We start from the raw sequence: 17,939 nt of genomic DNA, 5'->3' as shown, positions 1-17,939 counted from the left end.
TTCCTAAGAAAATAAAGGCGTTGTTGAGCCTTTTTTATAATGCTGGCTGTGTTGATGGTCCATGTTAAGTCATTGGAAATGTATATTCCAAGATACTTGATGTTTGAGACCATTTCCACAGCTAATCCACCAATGAACAGGGGAGAAGGGGTGTAGCTTCTCCTTCTAAAGTCCACAACAATTTCCTTCGTCTTCCCCACATTAATGCAGAGGTTATTTGCTCTGCACCAGTCCTTGAGTTCTTCCACCTCCTGTCTGTAAAAGGACTCGTCGTCATGGGATATCAATCCCACCACAGCCGTGTCATCAGCGATCTTCACAATATGACTGCCTGGATATTTAGCCGAGCAGTCATATGTTAAAAGCGTATAGAGCAGGGGGCTCAGTACACATCCCTGGGGGGAACCGGTGTTAAGGATGATGGAAGAAGATGAAATGCCATGGACTTTGACTGTCTGTGGCCTGTTCGTTAAAAAATCATAAACCCAGTTACAAAGTGATGGCTTAAGTCCAAGTAGGAGCAATTTATTAACTAGAGTTTGTGGAACAATAGTATTAAAGGCTGAACTAAAGTCCAGGAAGAGCAGCCTGACATAAGAATCCCTATTTTCCAGATGGGTAAGAGCAGAGTGGATAACTGATGAAACTGCATCCGATGCAGACCTGTTCTCCCTGTAAGCGTATTGATGAGGGTCCACATTGACATCAATTATATCCTTCATGTGAGCCATAACCAGCCTTTCAAAGCATTTCATGATTATCGGTGTCAGAGCCACTGGATGGAAATCATTCATGCCTGTCACGGCCGAGCTTTTGGGAACGGGAATAATAGTTGATGTCTTGAGACACACTGGCACCACAGCTTGGGAGAGTGACCTGTTAAAGATGTCAGTTAGCACTTCAGCCAGTTCATGAGCACAGTCCTTCAAAACCCTGCCGGGGATATTATCTGGACCTGCTGCTTTGCGTGTGTTAATTCTCAGCAGGGTTCTTCTTACATCCTCAGTGGACACACTAAAAGGCAGTTCACCTGGGTGGAGTGTAAGTCCAGAGAAGGGAGGGGCATTTGTTGTCTCAAAGCGGGCATAAAATGCATTCAAGGCATCGGGAAGAGATGGATCCTGAGGGCAAACAGTGTCTCTTTTACTATAAGCAGTGATGCTCTTGATGCCCTTCCACATGCTCCGGGAGTCATTGGTGGAGAAGTGACCCTGTATTTTATGTGCATATTTAGCCTTTGCTCTCTTGATCCCCCCCTCTAAATCCCTCCTCGCCGTTCTCAGTGTAAGTGCGTCCCCTGTCCTAAAGGCTAAATCCCGTGCCTTTAGAAGACACCGCACCTCTCCATTCAACCAGGGTTTCTGATTTGGACAGATAGTGATCTTCCTGGTAGTGGTGACATCATCAATACATTTACTGATGTAGCCACAGACAGATGAGGCATATTCTTCTAGGTCCACCCCACCAACGCTGGTTGCTGCTTCTCGGAAAATCTGCCAGTTGGTGCGTTCAAAGCAGTCCTGGAGGATGAGGTTGGCTCCACTTGGCCACACCATGATGGTTTTAACTGTGGGCTTGATGTCTTTCAGCAAAGGGCGATAAGCAGGAACCAGCAAGATGGAAATGTGGTCAGAAAACCCCAAGTGTGGGCGGGGCACCGCTCTGTATGCATCCCGTCTGTTAGTATACACACGGTCCAGCGTGTTATTCCCCCTGGTTGCTATGGAGACGTGTTGGTGGAACCGTGGCAGAATATCCATCAAATTGACATGATTAAAATCACCAGCTACCACAAAAAAAGCCTCGGGATGTTTGTTCTGTAACGCACCAATATGGTCATGAAGTTCCCCGAGAGCCATACTAATGTTAGCACCCGGGGGGATATATAGAGCCACAATAAACACAACTGTGAACTCCCGAGGCAAATAGTATGCTCGGCATTTCAATGTCAGATATTCCACCACCTCAGAACAGTGGCTGCTTACCGGAGAGCAGTTTATACACCAGCCTTTGTTTATGTAAACGCAGAGTCCTCCTCCGCGAGTTTCCCCCGAGAGATGGTTTCGATCGGCTCGGAAGAGTAGCAACCCATCAATATGGTAAACTGAGTCTGGGATGTTGTTACATAGCCATGTCTCCGTTAACAGAAATACACAACAGTTTCTCATTTCCTTATAGCTGCTTAGTCTGAGGCGCATTAAGTCCATCTTGTTGTCAAGCGAGCGGACGTTTGCCAGAAAAAGCGTTGGAAACATGGGTCTATTATTAGCCTTTAGCCTGGCTATCAGACCAGCCCGCTTACCCCTCTTCTGCCTTCTTGCACACCGCTTCCTCCTTCCCTTTAACCGGTGTGTATCGCTCCTCCACCTCGCTATGTTCAGAAGCTTTAGCCTGCCCAACGTTGCTTTAAGCTGTGGTTTAATCGTTATATTGATATTATTAAGTTTAAGAAGTCCAGATAAACTGTACTTTACCACACTATTCCTCGTGTTGGTATTGCTAAAAGGGATTTGTAATGCGCACGCCGGTAACTGAGAGGCCGCTGCACTGTTGCGCGCCGCAATATTAAGTGAAGGACTTTTTTTTTTTTGTGAAGGATCACATAGAATCTTTCTATATAGATATGTTTGCACTTATTCCTAAACTGCCAATTCCACAAGGGGCACCCGGATTTGAACCAGGGACCTCATGATCTACAGTCAAATGCTCTACCACTCAACTATACCCCCACATCTTTGCAGAAAAATGCTCTTTCACTAAGCCATACCCCTAAAGACTTCTGTGCTTAGAGCCAAAGATTAAGTTAGATCCTACGATTCAACAATATCAAACATTGACTGCTTCACTGTAAACTCAGGTCTTTGGTTACTCCAAATCAGAATCAGCAACTCTACAACTCAAAACCTCCAAATAAGACAAGTCCAAAGGGGACACCCAGATTTGAACTGTGGACGACTTGATTACAGACTCACTTTGAAATCATGTCGTTGATTATGTCAAGCTAGCCAGATCCAAAATGTAGACCTATTGATCTGCAGACAAATGCTCTGTTGTTGAGCTATAACCCTGTACTGCATGAGCACAAACCTCAAAAATGAATTTATGTCAAGGATTTGTTTATACCTAATATGCCAAGCCCAAATTAGCCACATGGAATGAACCTGGGACCTTCCTAAAAGGCAGGAAGATATGGCTACACATATTCCTAACATACCAAATGCAAAGGAGGCACCCAGATTTGAACCGGAGACCTCTTGATCTGCAATCAAATGCTCTACCACTGAGCTATATCCCCACAGACTCCCTGGATCATAGCCTCACACAAGATGACAGACTCACTTTTGAATAAAGTTTTTGGATATGACAAGCATGCCAGATACAAAAAAGAACCTCTCGAGAGGATGTGCCATTGAGTTACAATCACATTCAGAATCTTTCTATATAGATATGTTTGCACTTATTCCTAATCTGCCAAATCCATAAGCGGCACTCGGATTTGAATCGTGGACCTCTTGATCTGCACTCAAATGCTCTACCACTTAACTATGCCCCCACATATTTGCAGAAAAATGCTCTTTCATTAAGCCATACCCCTACAGACTTCTGTGCTTCGAGCCAAAGATTAAGTTAGATCCTACGATTCAACAATATCAAACATTGACTCCTTCACTGTAAACTCAGGTCTTTGGTTACTCCAAATCTGAATCAGCAACTCTACAACTCAAAACCTCCAAATAAGACAAGTCCAAAGGGGACACCCAGATTTGAACTGTGGACGACTTGATTACAGACTCACTTTGAAATCATGTCGTTGATTATGTCAAGCAAGCCAGATACAAAATGTAGACCTATTGATCTGCAGAAAAATGCTCTGTTGTTGAGCTATAACCCCGTACTACATGAGCACAAACCTCAAAAATAAATTTATTTATCCAAAGGGGGCATCTGGTTACAATCACATACAGAATCTTTCTATATAGATATGTTTGCACTTATTCCTAATCTATTTAACTTGATTTATTTCAAATGAGTGCAATATTGTTAATGGAAACACCTCTACTGTACAAAGCACGCTCAGTAGAGTCCATTCTTGTAAGTTTGGTCACATAATACTGTAGAATTTGCATAAAAATTTATGTCCACGGGAGCACTACGGAGGTCCCGCTGAATAAATTGTAAATGGACATTTTAAAAAAAAAAACCCTCCCATTTGCCATTTATTCAGCACACCCTTCCTAATGGTTTCCTGGACAGATAAATTTTAGCGATTTCGTGGTTGAAATCTTATCAGATGTACTCTGCAAGCTCCGAGGAATCCATTTTTGTAAGTTTTGTCCCATAATACTGTAGAAATATGCATAGAGAAAATGTTGGATTTTGGTTAATTTCACCACAAGTGGTGCATGTTCACCAAAATGTAACAAATTTTAGGCAATAAAATAGAAAGTTGCCTACGTGCTGGAATGTACAAAACCGATGACAAACATATGGTCAGACATACATACAGGGCCTTTCTTTAGAATAAATCAAGCAGGGGGCCTCTCCTCTCTAGGGAGGTATAAAAATTGTAATCATAAGGAAACGTTTGACTATTGTGGAACCGCACCATATAGTGTATATAAGGAGATACCAAATAACATTAGAGAGATTTCCTTGCAAGGACTCTCGGCATTGTTTTCCATAAAATAAAGTCTTTTCTTCTGAGAGAAAACCACTGACTGAGTGTGATTCTTCTGAGAACCGGTAGACGAAACTACATCAGCAACTTTGCGGATTAAAAATTGGTCTCACTTTCATTATTAACCTCACAATATGTCAATTTTGTACCTTGACAGACCGACGATAGGCAGTTTTTCATGTCCCTTGAATGCATGCAACACTATTTATTTCTGTAAACCACACTGGCCAGATTATGGAAAGTGGCCCACAAGCTTGTGCCCAGTTAAAGCTGGCCAGTTCCCATATGGTCTAGCAGTTAGGATTCCTGGTTTTCTCCCATGCGGCCAGGGGTCAACTCCCGGTATGGGAAAGCTTGAACTTTTTTGCTTCCCTCCTCAAAATGCCAGCACATCTTCCTTCACCAGAAGTGACTTTTTGGACAGCAGTAGAGCTACAGAACCCTGATAGGTTGAGGTTCCGATGTCTATGGCGAGTCATGTAACATGCTTCGGTATTGCCATTCATCACACAAGCTCTCGGATAAGCTCGGCAATTATCAGGGCTTACCTCCTGATAACAAGGTGAGAATAAGCAGACAGCAATGCTTGCCATAGTCACATCTAAAACCAACAACTCTGTAGCAATCAGGGTTCTTTACTATTGGTGGGCCAGTGGTGCAATGGATAACGCGTCTGACTACGGATCTGAAGATTCTAGGTCCGACTCTTGGCTGCAGGCTGGCAGCCAGTTGATTTTTGAATGAACAATTTCATCACTACTCTGTAACTGCTTCATTACTTTGAAGGGTGTAATGCCATGTGGTTTTGATGTCACGGGCTTGCCATTTTGAAGCCTTATCACTAATTGCCACCTGTAGATTGAGAATAAATTGTAATCTGCATTAAACTGAACGAGCGAATAATCAGCAACTTTGCGGATTAAAAATTGGTCTCACTTTCATTATTAACCTTACAATATGTCAATTTTGTACCTTGACAGACCGACGATAGGCAGTTTTTCATCTAGATAATGGTTGCAATGTGTGTTTTCAGATGCAAGACAAAAGTATTTTCACCTGGACAAGAGCTTAATTACCAGTTCAAGGTATCAATCCAGCAATCACAGGAATCTGCCCAAATAAACTGAACCCCCGGGGTGAGTAAAAAAAAACAGCAATACCGAAGCATGTTACGCTTACAGAAGTGACTTTTTGGCCAGCAGTAGAGCTAAAGGACCGTGATATGTCAAGGTTCTGTCTAGCACTTTGTCCCTTCGATAGCTCAGCTGGTAGAGCGGAGCACTGTAGGTTGGAGTGTTGGCAATCCTTAGGTCGCTGGTTCGACTTCGGCTCGAAGGAGGTCTTTTTTTCAAGTGCTCACCATTTTTTGGTTTGGAGCTGGCTTTCTAACAGCTGTAAGCAGAGCTTTAATTCACAATCCACAATTGGAAGCCAAAAGAGCTTTCCCTGACTGGGAATCGAACCCAGGCCGCGGCGGTGAGAGCACCGAATCCTAACCACTAGACCACCAGGGAGGGGCTGGTGGGCTGGTAGGCTTACCTCCTGATAACAAGGTGAGAATAAGCAGACAGCAATGCTTGCCACTGTCACATCTAAACCAACAACTCTGTAGCAATCAGGGGTCTTGACTATTGGTGGGCCAGTGGCGCAATGGATAACGCGTCTGAATACGGATCAGAAGATTCTAGGTTCGACTCCTGGCTGGCTCGCTCTGTGCTTGTATTTCTCCGGCTTATTTTGTTGTTGTGTTTTTTTTTCTCTTCTCCAAAATCCAGAAGAAAAGGCAAATCTTCAGGCATTCTTCTTTTTTTCCAAAAAAAGACATATTCTGCACACCCTTTCGGATGTCTAGGGAAGACACGGACATGCTTCGGTATTGCCATTTGTCTCACAAGCACTCCGACAAGCTCGGCTATTATAGGGGAAAAAAACTGCAGCCTGGCAGCCAGTTGATTTTCGAATTAACAATTTCATCGCTACTCTGTAACTTTTTCATTACTTTGAAGGGTATAATGCCATGTGGTTTTGATGTCATGGGCTTGCCATTTTGAAGCCTTATCACTAATTGCCACCTGGACATTTAGAATAAGTTGTAAACTGAGTTAAACTGAAGGAGCAAATAATCAGCAACTTTGCAGATTAAAATTGGTCTCACTTTCATTGTTACCCTCACAATGTCATTTTTGTACCTTGACAGAGTGACAATAGGCAGTTTTTCCTCTAGATAACGGTTGCCGTGTGTGTTTTCAAATGGATGACACAAGTATTTTCACCTGGAAAAGAGCTTAATTACCAGTTCGAGGTATCAATTCAGCAATAACAGGAATCTGCCCAAATAAACTGAACTCCCGGGGTGAGTAAAAAAAACCAGATCCCTTGAATGCATACAACACTATATAATTCAGAAAACCGTACTTTTGGATAATTCTTGTTTTGCCAAATTATTATCACATTGTTACAGTCGCAGAACTAAAGCAACAGGCCACTACAAGATCCTGCGCCCACACTGACCACATGTATGGAAAGTGCGCCAGAAGCCAATGGCCAGTTTAAGGTTTCCAAATCCCATATGGTCTAGCGCTTGGGATTCCTGGTTTTCACCCAGGCGGCCCAGGTTTGACTCCCGGTAAGGGAACGCATGCTCCTTTTTGATTCCCTCCTCAAAAATCCAGCACATCTTCCTGCACCAGAAGTGACTTTTTGGCCAGCAGTAGAGCTACAAGACCGTGATATGTCGAGGTTCTGTCTAACACTCTGCCCCTTTGATAGCTCAGCTGGTAGAGCGGAGGACTGTAGGTTGGAGTGTTGACAATCCTTAGGTTGCTGTCTCTGGCTCGAAGGAGGTCTTTTTTTGCCACTGTCTAGGGAAGACACGGACATGCTTCGGTATTGCCATTCGTCTCACAAGCACTCCGACAAGCTCACGGATCAGAAGATTCTAGGTTCGACTCCTGGCTGACTCGCTCTGTGCTTGTTTTTCTCCGGCTTATTTTGTTGTTGTGTTTTTTTTTCTCTTCTCCAAAATCCAGAAGAAAAGGCAAATCTTCAGGCATTCTTCTTTTTTTCCAAAAAAGACATATTCTGCACACCCTTTCTGATGTCTAGGGAAGACACGGACATGCTTCGGTATTGCCATTCGTCTCACAAGCACTCCGACAAGCTCGGCGATTAAAGGGGAAATAAACTGCAGGCTGACAGCCAGTTGATTTTCGAATGAACAATTTCATCGCTACTCTGAAACTGCTTCATTACTTTGAAGGGTGTAATGCCATGTTGTTTTGATGTCACGGGCTTGCCATTTTGAAGCCTTATCACTAATTGCCACCTGGACATTGAGAATAAATTGTAATCTGCATTAAACTGAATGAGCGAATAATCAGCAACTTTGCGGATAAAAAATTGGTCTCACTTTCATTATTAACCTCACAATATGTCAATTTTGTACCTTGACAGACAGATGATAGGCAGATTTTCATCTAGATAACGGTTGCAATGTGTGTTTTCAGATGCATGACACAAGTATTTTCACCTGGACAAGAGCTTAATTACCAGTTCAAGGTATCAATTCAGCAATCACAGGAATCTGCCCAAAAAAACTGAACCCACAGGGTGAGTAAAAAAAACAGATCCCTTGAATGCATACAAAACTATATAATTCAGAAAACCGTCCTTTTGGATAATTCTTGTTTTGCCAAATTATTATCACATTGTTACAGTCGCAGACCTAAAGCAACAGGCCACTACAAGATCCTGCGCCCACACTGACCACATGTATGGAAAGTGCGCCACTGGCCGGTTTAAGGTGTCCAAATCCCATAGGGTCTAGCAGTTAGGATTCCTGGTTTTCACCCAGGCGGCCCGGGTTCGTCTCCCGGTATGGGAACGCATTCTTCTTTTTGCTTCCCTCCTCAAAAATCCAGCACATCTTCCTGCACCAGGTTGGAGTGTTGGCAATCCTTAGGTCGCTGGTTCGACTCCGGCTCGAAGGAGGTCTTTTTATCAAGTGCTCACCATTTTTTTGGTTTGGAGCTGGCTTTCTCGCAGCTGTTAGGAGAGCTTGAATTTGCAGTCCACAATTGGAAGCCAAAAGAGCTTTCCCTGACCGGGAATCGAACCGGGGCCGCGCCGGTGAGAGTGCCGAATCCTAACCACTAGACCACCAGGGAGGGACTGGTGGGCTGGTGGGTTGGTGGGCTGGTAGGCTTACCTCCTGATAACAAGGTGAGAATAAGCAGACAGCAATGCTTGCCACTGTCACATCTAAAACCAACAAGTCTGTAGCAATCGGGAGTCTCTACTATCGGTGAGCCAGTGGCGCAATGGATAACGTGTCTGACTACGGATCAGAAGATTCTAGGTTCGACTCCTGGCTGGCTTGCTCTGTGCTTGTTTTTCTCCGGCTTATTTTGTTGTTGTGTTTTTTTTTCTTCTCCAAAATCTAGAAGTAAAGGCAAATCTCCAGGCATTCTTCTTTTTTCCAAAAAAGACATATTCTGCACATCCATTCTGATGTCTAGGGGAGACACGGACATGCTTCGGTATTGCCATTCGTATGTCAATTTTGGACCTTGACAGACCGACGATAGACAGTTTTTCATCCAGATAACGGTTGCAATGTGTGTTTTCAGATGCATGACACAAGTATTTTCACCTGGACAAGAGCTTAATTACCAGTTCAAGGTATCAATTCAGCAATCACAGGACTCTGGCCAAATAAACTGAACCCCCGGGTGAGTCAACAAACATGATCCTTGAATTCATGTAACACCATTTATTTCTGTAAACCACACTGGCCAGATTTAATGAAAGTGGCCCACAAGCTTGTGCCCGGTTAAAGCTGGCCAGTTCCCATATGCTCTAGCGGTTAGGATTCCTGGTTTTCACCCAGGCGGCCCGGGTTCGACTCCCGGTATGGGAAAGCATGCTTCTTTTTGCTTCCCTCCTCAAAAATCCAGCACATCTTCCTGCACCAGATGTCGAGGTTCTGTCTAGCACTTTGCCCCTTCGATAGCACAGCTGGTAGAGTGGAGGACTGTAGGTTGGTGCCTTGGCAATCCTTAGGTCGCCGGCTCGAAGGAGGTCTTTTTTTCAAATGCTCACCATTTTTTTTGGTTTGGAGCTGGCTCTCTCGCAGCTGTTAGCAGAGCTTGAATTTGCAGTCCACATTTGGAAGCCAAAAGAGCTTTCCCTGACCGGGAATCGAACCAAGGCCGCGGCGTAAGAGCGTCGAATCCTAACCACTAGACCACCAGGGAGGGGCTGGTGGGCTGGTGGGCTGGTGGTCTGTTGGGCTGGTAGGCTTACCTCCTGATAACAAGGTGAGAATAAGCAGACAGCAATGCTTGCCACTGTCACATCTAAAACCAACAACTCTGTAGCAATCGGGAGTCTCTACTATCGGTGGGCCAGTGGTGCAATGGATAACGTGTCTGACTACGGATCAGAAGGTTCTAGATCTAGATCTAGGACTCCTGGCTGACTCACTCTGTGCTTGTTTTTCTCCTGCTTATTTTGTTGTTGTGTTTTTTTTTATCTCCAGACATTCTTCTTTTTTTCCAAAAAAGACATATTCTGCACACCCATTCCGATGTCTAGGGGAGACACGGACATGCTTCGGTATTGCCATTCGTATGTCAATTTTGGACCTTGACAGACCGACGATAGACAGTTTTTGACACAAGTATTTTCACCTGGACAAGAGCTTAATTACCAGTTCAAGGTATCAATTCAGCAATCACAGGACTCTGGCCAAAAAACTGAACCCCCGGGGTGAGTCAACAAACATGTCCCTTGAATGCATGTAACACCATTTATTTCTGTAAACCACACTGGCCAGATTTAATGAAAGTGGCCCACAAGCTTGTGCCCAGTTAAAGCTGGCCAGTTCCCATATGGTCTAGCAGTTAGGATTCCTGGATTTCTCCCATGCAGCCAGGGGTCGATGGGAAAGCTTGATCTTTTTTGCTTCTCTCCTCAAAAAAGCCAGCACATCTTCCTGCACTAGAAGTGACTTTTTGGACAGCAGTAGAGCTACAGAACCCTGATAGATTGAGGTTCCGATGTCTATGGGGAGTCGCGTAACATGTTTCGGTATTGCCATTAATCACAAAAGCTCTCAGATAAGCTCGGCGATTAACGTGGTAATAAAATGCAGGCTGGTGGGCCAGTTGATTCTAGATTGAACAATTTCATCTCTACTCTGTAACTGCTTTACTACTTTGAAGGGTGTAATGCCATGTGGTTTTGATGTCATGGGCTTGCCATTTTGAAGCCTTATCATTAATTGCCACCTGGACATTGAGAATAAGTTGTAAACTGAGTTAAACTGAAGGAGCGAATAAGCAGCAACTTTGCCGATTAAAAATTGGTCTAACTTTCATTTTTACCCTCAAAATGTCATTTTTGTACCTTGACAGAGTGACGATAGGCAGTTTTTCCTCTAGATAACGGTTGCAGTGTGTCTTTTCTAATGGATGACACAAGTATTTTCAACTGGAAAAGAGCTTAATTACCAGTTCGATGTACCAATTCAGCAATCACAGGAATCTGCCCAAAAAAACTGAACCCCCGGGGTGAGTAAAAAAACCAGATCCCTTGAATGCATACAACACTATGTAATTCAGAAAACCGTCCTTTTGGATAATTCTTGTTTTGCCAAATTATTATCACATTGTTACAATCGTAGACCTAAAGCAACAGGCCACTACAAGATCCTGCGCCCACACTGACCATATGTATGGAAAGTGCGCCAATGGCCAATTTAAGGTGTCCAAATCCCATATGGTCTAGTGGTTAGGATTCCTGGTTTTCACCCAGGCAGCCTGGGTTCGACTCCTGGTATGGGAAAGCTTGATCTTTTTTGATTCTCTCCTCAAAAAGCCAGCACATCTTCCCGCACCAGAAGTTACTTTTTGGACAGCAGTAGTACTACAGAATCCTTAGCTTCTCATAGGTTCGAACCTACTCATCCATGCTGGCCAGGGTTCACCCTCCGCGGCTAGAGAAGGCAGCTCCAGATGGGTGGAAGTCGGAAGAAAAATTTTAGGATGAGGAGTAGAGAAAACACTTGTACTGTACTCAGGGCACTCAGAGGAATCCATTTATGTACGTTTCATCCCATAATACTGTAGAAATATGCATAGAAAAAATGCTGGAATTTCACCACAAGTGGTGCATGTTCACCAAAATGTCACAAACTTTGCCAAGCTGTAACTCCGCCAAAACGGGGCCAAACTGCACCAAACTCGGGTCAGAGTAAGACCTACAGAAGGCCCACCAAACACTGCTGGCCCCCCATCCATAAAACTCCAGGGGGCGGAGTTATGGCCCCTCACATTTTTGATAGTCAAATGGAAGGAAGAGACCTAGCAAATTGAAACTGGGTGACTTGATAGCACTCGAAGGGCCCTCTCTGAAGCCACCTCCCCCAAGTCGATAGACCACCGGGGGCCAGAGATACGGCCCCGCAAATTCAAAAAGTCCCAAAATTTGACCTGCCATAACTCACTCAAAAAGAGGGGAAAAACACCAACCTCTGGTCAATATTAGACCTTGAGGACCTCTATCCGACACCACCGGCCCCAAGTCCCTGAACCCCCGGGAGAAGGAGATACGGTGCCCCAAATTTGGTATCCATCCAATATGAATAAATGGCAAGTGCGATATGTGTGCACCTGAGGTTTAACAAATAGCAATTCTATTAAATTTGATTTAATTAAAAATATGCAATATTGTTGATCAAAACGCATGCAGTGTACTCAGACATCTCAGCAGAGCCCATTAATGTAAGATCTATCCCATAATAATGTAGAATTTCCATAGAAAAAATGTTGCATATGTGTCCACTTGCAGATTATCAAATAGCAAGTCTATTTAACTTTATTTATTTCAAATGAGTGCAATATTGTTAATGGAAACACCTCTACTGTACACAGCACGCTCAGTAGAGTCCATTTATGTAAGATTTGTCACATAATACTGTAGAATTTGCATAAAAATGTATGTCCACGGGAGCACTACGGAGGTCCCGCTGAATAAATTGAAAATGGACATTTTTTTTTTTTTTAAAACCTCCCATTTGCCATTTATTCAGCACACCCTTCCTAATGGTTCCGTTGACAGATACATTTTAGCGATTTCGTGGTTGAAGTCTCATCAGCTGTACTTTGCAAGCTCCGAGGAATCCATTTTTGTAAGTTTTGTCCCATAATACTGTAGAAATATGCATAGAGAAAATGTTGGATTTTGGTTAATTTCACCACAAGTGGTGCATGTTCACCAAAATGTCAAAATTTTAGGCAATAAAATAGAAAGTTGCCTATGTGCTGAAATGTACAAAACTGATGACAAACATATGGTCAGACATACATACAGGGCCTTTCTTTAGAATAAATCAAGCAGGGGGCCTCTCCTCTCTAAGGAGGTATTACATTTGTAATCATAAGGAAAAGTTTTATGTGAACTTGAAACAGGCGGGTTGTCAGGAAACACTTGATTTTCTTTCAAACGATCACGAATAAAATCTATCAATTTATCTTTCTTTGCTGTTTTTGGCAGTGTCAGTTCAATCCCATAAAAATCTGCAACATTCACCAACTGCTCTTTTGTTAGCTCCACCAACAAACTCTCCGAAGGAGCAGCAAAAAAATCCTCCAACACACTCATTGTACAGACTATTTTCAATACACTATTAACCAAACTAATTAAATATACCTGTACGTTTTCCAATTCCTCTTAAACAACCACAAACAAACAATTTTGCAAAGTGAAAAAGCAGGTCCAGCAGCAGAGCAACTCACGGAGCTCTCCCCCTAAACATTTACCCCCCACTATACAACCCTATCTTCACACTGAGTCCAAGAATCAGGATAATTTCCTCACCAATACCGACAGAGACGTACTGCCCCGACCGAAGCCAATTCAGCCGGTTCTCTACGGCGGTGCCCTGGTCCAGACTCCAGTGACAACAACCTAAATCCCATAGCTCCAAAATTTTAGTCGCCCCACTACGTAAACAGCAATCACACATTACAAACAAAGTGGCTGCACTAAATACTCTAATCTACTAAATAATGCTACCCAATTTACCTCAAATCCAAATTCAAAACCAACAAGATCAGCGCAGATCTCCCCGAAACAAAACATCCGGCGAAAAAACCGGCATGCCTAAAACTACGCCCACTGATTTCATTCACAAAATCACACCGACGTTGCTACACACCGCACTACGCTACCATAGCCGACAGTGGGAATCAAAGTAGACTATACGTACCAATATTCGGGATCAAAACTTATCGGACGAGCCCCCATATGTCAAGTCCACTTGGCTCAATGTAGAGTTGACATAGGGGAGACCACACTGAACTTAGTATTTGATTATAATGCTGGTTTATTAAAGATCGATTTACAAAAGTCAGTAAATGGGAAGCCAAAAAGGAGAATGTTCAAGAATCCACTGAAAGGCAATGATTTTAAAGACAGCCTCATCGGTCCACCAATTAGCACGGCACGGCCCATCGCAACAGCTCCACCTAAAAGTGACACAGAACAGCAGCAGTAGGCAATTCAGGCTTGATTACCCACACATGGCCAAGCCAGGGAGAGACACACCCAGCACTGCATAGCCAGGCGTGACAAGTACAGTACAGGTGTTTCCTCTAGGCCTCAACCTAAGATTTTTCTTCTGACTTCCACCCCTCTCGAGCTGTCTTCTCTAGCCGGGGAGGGTGCACCCTGGCCGGCTTGGATGAGTAGGTGCGTTCACCACATTAACAAAAATCCAAAATTTTTTCTATGCATATTTCTACAGTATTTTGGGACTAAACTTACAAAAATGGTTTCTTCGGAGCTTGCAGAGTACAGCTGATGAGACTTCAACCACGAAATCGCTAAAATTTATCTGTCCACGGAACCATTAGGAAGGGTGTGCTGAATAAATGGCTAATGGGAGTTTTTTTTTTTTTTAAATGTCCATTTACAATTTTTTCAGCGGGACCTCCTAAGTGCTCCCGTGGACATATATTTTTATGCATATTTTACATTATTATTGGATAAAACTTACATGAATGGATTCCTCTAAGTGTCCTGAGTACAGTACAGGTGTTTTCGTTAACAATATTGTCTTTTTGTCCTCCTGACCACCATGAAAACAGATCCCGATGCAGTGTTATTTTCTGCTAAAAGGTTGCAAGCCATAGCAGTTTCTAACACATGGCCAGTCTTCATTATTACGTGATAAAACTTACATGAATGTGTTCCCCTGGGTGTCCTGAGTACAGTACAGGTCGTTTCATTAACAATAACACACATATGAAATAAATAAAGTTAAATACAGTTGTTATTTTATGAACAGTGAGATACGCACCACATGTAGTGCACATGTGTGCCAAAATTCAACGCTCGTTTTTATGCAAATTCTACAGTATTATGGGACAAAACTTACATGAATGGACTCCTCTGAGTGTGCTGAGTACAGTACAGGTGTTTTCTCAAGGCCTCATCCTAAGATTTTTCTTCCGACTTCCACCCCCCTCGAGCTGCCTTCTCTAGCCGGGGAGGGTGCACCCTGGCCGGCTTGGATGAGTAGGTGCGAGGGGGGTGGATGGTACAATTTTTTTTGCTAATATCTCCGCGAAGCGGTGGATTCCAGGGCTAAAATTTTAGGGGATCTCTAGAGGGTCGAGGGGCCTACCGTATGCGACCACCCACGAGTTCATGGGTGGTCCGGTTCCTGAGTTATAACGGTTCAAATTCCACATGTTGGGGTGCCGTAACTTGGACCCCCGGGGTCATAGGGACATGGGGCTGGTGTCGTCGGATAGAAGTCCTCACGGCCTGACGTTGACCCGATTTTGGTGTAGTTTGGCCGCGTTTTGGCGGAGTTACTGTTTGGCAAATTTGTGACATTTTGGTGAACATGCACCACTTGTGGTGAAATTAACCGAAATCCAAAATTTTCTCTATGCATATTTCTACAGTATTATGGGACAAAACTTACAAAAATGGATTCCTCGGAGCTTGCAGAGTACAGCTGATGAGACTTCAACCACGAAATCGCTAAAATTTATCTGTCCACGGAAACATTAGGAAGGGCGTGCTGAATAAATGGCAAATGGGAGTTTTTTTTTTTTTTTTTAATGTCCATTTACAACTTATTCAGCGGGACCTCCGTAGTGCTCCCGTGGACATAAATTTTTATGCAAATTCTACTGTATTATGTGACAAATCTTACATAAATGGACTCTACTGAGCGTGCTGTGTACAGTAGAGGTGTTTCCATTAACAATATTGCACTCATTTGAAATAAATCAAGTTAAATAGACTTGCTATTTGATAATCTGCAATTGGACACATATGCTGTCAAATAAATTGAGAGTAGACATGCACTTTCATAATTTAATAGAATTGCTATTTGTTAAACCTCAGGTGCACACATATCCCACTTGCCATTTATTCATATTGGATGGATACCAAGTTTGGGGCACCGTATCTTCTTCTCCCGGGGGTTAAGGGACTTGGGGCCGGCGGTGTTGGATAGAGGTCCTCAAGGTCTAATATTGACCAGAGGTTGGTGTTTTTCCCCTCTTTTTGAGTGAGTTATGGCCGGTCAAATTTTGGGACTTTTTGCATTTGCGGGGCCGTATCTCTGGCCCCCGGTGGTCTATCGACTTGGGGGAGGTGGCTTCAGAGAGGGCCCTTCGAGTGCTATCAAGTCACAAAGTTTCAATTTGCTAGGTCTCTTCCTTCCATTTGACTATCAAAAATGTGGGGGGCCATAACTCCGCCCCCTGGAGTTTTATGGATGGGGGGCCAGCGGTGTTCGGTGGGCCTTCTGTAGGTCTTACTCTGACCCGAGTTTGGTGCAGTTTGGCCCCGTTTTGGCGGAGTTACAGCTTGGCAAAGTTTGTGACATTTTGGTGAACATGCACTACTTGTGCTGAAATTAACCAAAATCCAACATTTTTTCTATGCATATTTCTACAGTATTATGGGATGAAACGTACATAAATGGATTCCTCTGAGTGCCCTGAGTACAAGTGTTTTCTCTAGTCCTCATCCTAAAATTTTTCTTCCGACTTCCACCCACCTAGAGCTGCCTTCTCTAGCCGGGGAGGGTGAATCCTGGCCAGCATGGATGAGTAGGTTCGAACCTATCAGAAGCTCAGGGTTCTGTATTACTACTGCTGTCCAAAAAGTCTTTTCTGGTGCAGGAAGATGTGCTGGCTTTTGGAGGAGAGAAGCAAAAAACATCAAGCTTTCCCATACCAGGAGTCGAACCGAGGCTGCCTGGGTGAAAACCAGGAATCCTAACCACTAGACCATATGGGGTTTGGACACCTTAAATTGGCCATTGGCGCACTTTCCATACATGTGGTCAGTTTGGGCGCAGGATCTTGTAGTGGCCTGTTGCTTTAGGTCTGCGATTGTAACAATGTGATAATGATTTGGCAAAACAAGAATTATCCAAAAGGACGGTTTTCTGAATTACATAGTGTTGTATGCATTCAAGGGATCTGTTTTTTTTACTCACCCCGGGGGTTCAGTTTATTTGGGCAGATTCCTGTGATTGCTTAATTGGTACATCGAACTGGTAATTAAGCTCTTTTCCAGTTGAAAATACTTGTGTCATCCATTTGAAAAGACACACTGCAACCGTTATCTAGAGGAAAAACTGCCTATCGTCACTCTGTCAAGGTACAAAAATGACATTGTGAGGGTAACAATGAAAGTGAGACCAATTTTTAATCGGCAAAGTTGCTGCTTATTCGCTCCTTCAGTTTAACTCAGATTACAACTTATTCTCAATGTCCCGGTGGCAATTAGTGATAAGGCTTCCAAATGGCAAGCCCATGACATCAAAACCACATGGCATTACACCCTTCAAAGTAGTAAAGCAGTTACAGAGTAGAGATGAAATTGTTCAATCTAGAATCAACTGGCCCACCAGCCTGCATTTTATTACCACGTTAATCGCCGAGCTTATCTGAGAGCTTGTGTGATGAATGGCAATACCGAAGCATGTTACGCGACTCCCCATAGACATCGGAACCTCAATCTATCAGGGTTCTGTACCTCTACTGCTGTCCAAAAAGTCACTTCCGGTGCAGGAAGATGTGCTGGCTTTTTGAGGAGAGAAGCAAAAAAGATCAAGCTTTCCCATCACGGGAGTCGACCCCTGGCTGCATGGGAGAAATCCAGGAATCCTAACTGCTAGTCCATATGGGAACTGGCCAGCTTTAACTGGGCACAAGCTTGTGGGCCA

General features: G+C 43.6%; 6 non-coding genes across 6 annotated transcripts; 4 read left to right on the top strand and 2 right to left on the bottom strand.

Annotated features, from left to right (window-relative positions):
• Positions 1-3,223: 3,223 nt before the first annotated feature.
• Positions 3,224-3,295, bottom strand: trnac-gca (transfer RNA cysteine (anticodon GCA)). The gene has a single exon. It is a non-coding gene; the product is annotated as a tRNA-Cys (tRNA).
• Positions 3,296-6,120: 2,825 nt separating this feature from the next.
• Positions 6,121-6,192, bottom strand: trnae-cuc (transfer RNA glutamic acid (anticodon CUC)). Its single transcript has one exon. It is a non-coding gene; the product is annotated as a tRNA-Glu (tRNA).
• Positions 6,193-6,314: 122 nt separating this feature from the next.
• On the top strand, positions 6,315-6,387 carry trnar-acg (transfer RNA arginine (anticodon ACG)). The gene has a single exon. It is a non-coding gene; the product is annotated as a tRNA-Arg (tRNA).
• A 2,596-nt stretch (positions 6,388-8,983) lies between these two features.
• On the top strand, positions 8,984-9,056 carry trnar-acg (transfer RNA arginine (anticodon ACG)). The gene has a single exon. It is a non-coding gene; the product is annotated as a tRNA-Arg (tRNA).
• A 468-nt stretch (positions 9,057-9,524) lies between these two features.
• trnae-uuc (transfer RNA glutamic acid (anticodon UUC)) lies at positions 9,525-9,596 on the top strand. Its single transcript has one exon. It is a non-coding gene; the product is annotated as a tRNA-Glu (tRNA).
• Positions 9,597-11,452: 1,856 nt separating this feature from the next.
• trnae-uuc (transfer RNA glutamic acid (anticodon UUC)) lies at positions 11,453-11,524 on the top strand. The gene has a single exon. It is a non-coding gene; the product is annotated as a tRNA-Glu (tRNA).
• Positions 11,525-17,939: the final 6,415 nt, after the last annotated feature.

The sequence above is a fragment of the Carassius carassius genome, chromosome 38 (genome assembly GCF_963082965.1).
Source record: "Carassius carassius chromosome 38, fCarCar2.1, whole genome shotgun sequence".
Classification (NCBI taxonomy): domain Eukaryota; kingdom Metazoa; phylum Chordata; class Actinopteri; order Cypriniformes; family Cyprinidae; genus Carassius; species Carassius carassius.
Note: the sequence above shows the minus strand (reverse complement) of the source record. Positions and strands in the feature narration are given on the sequence as shown.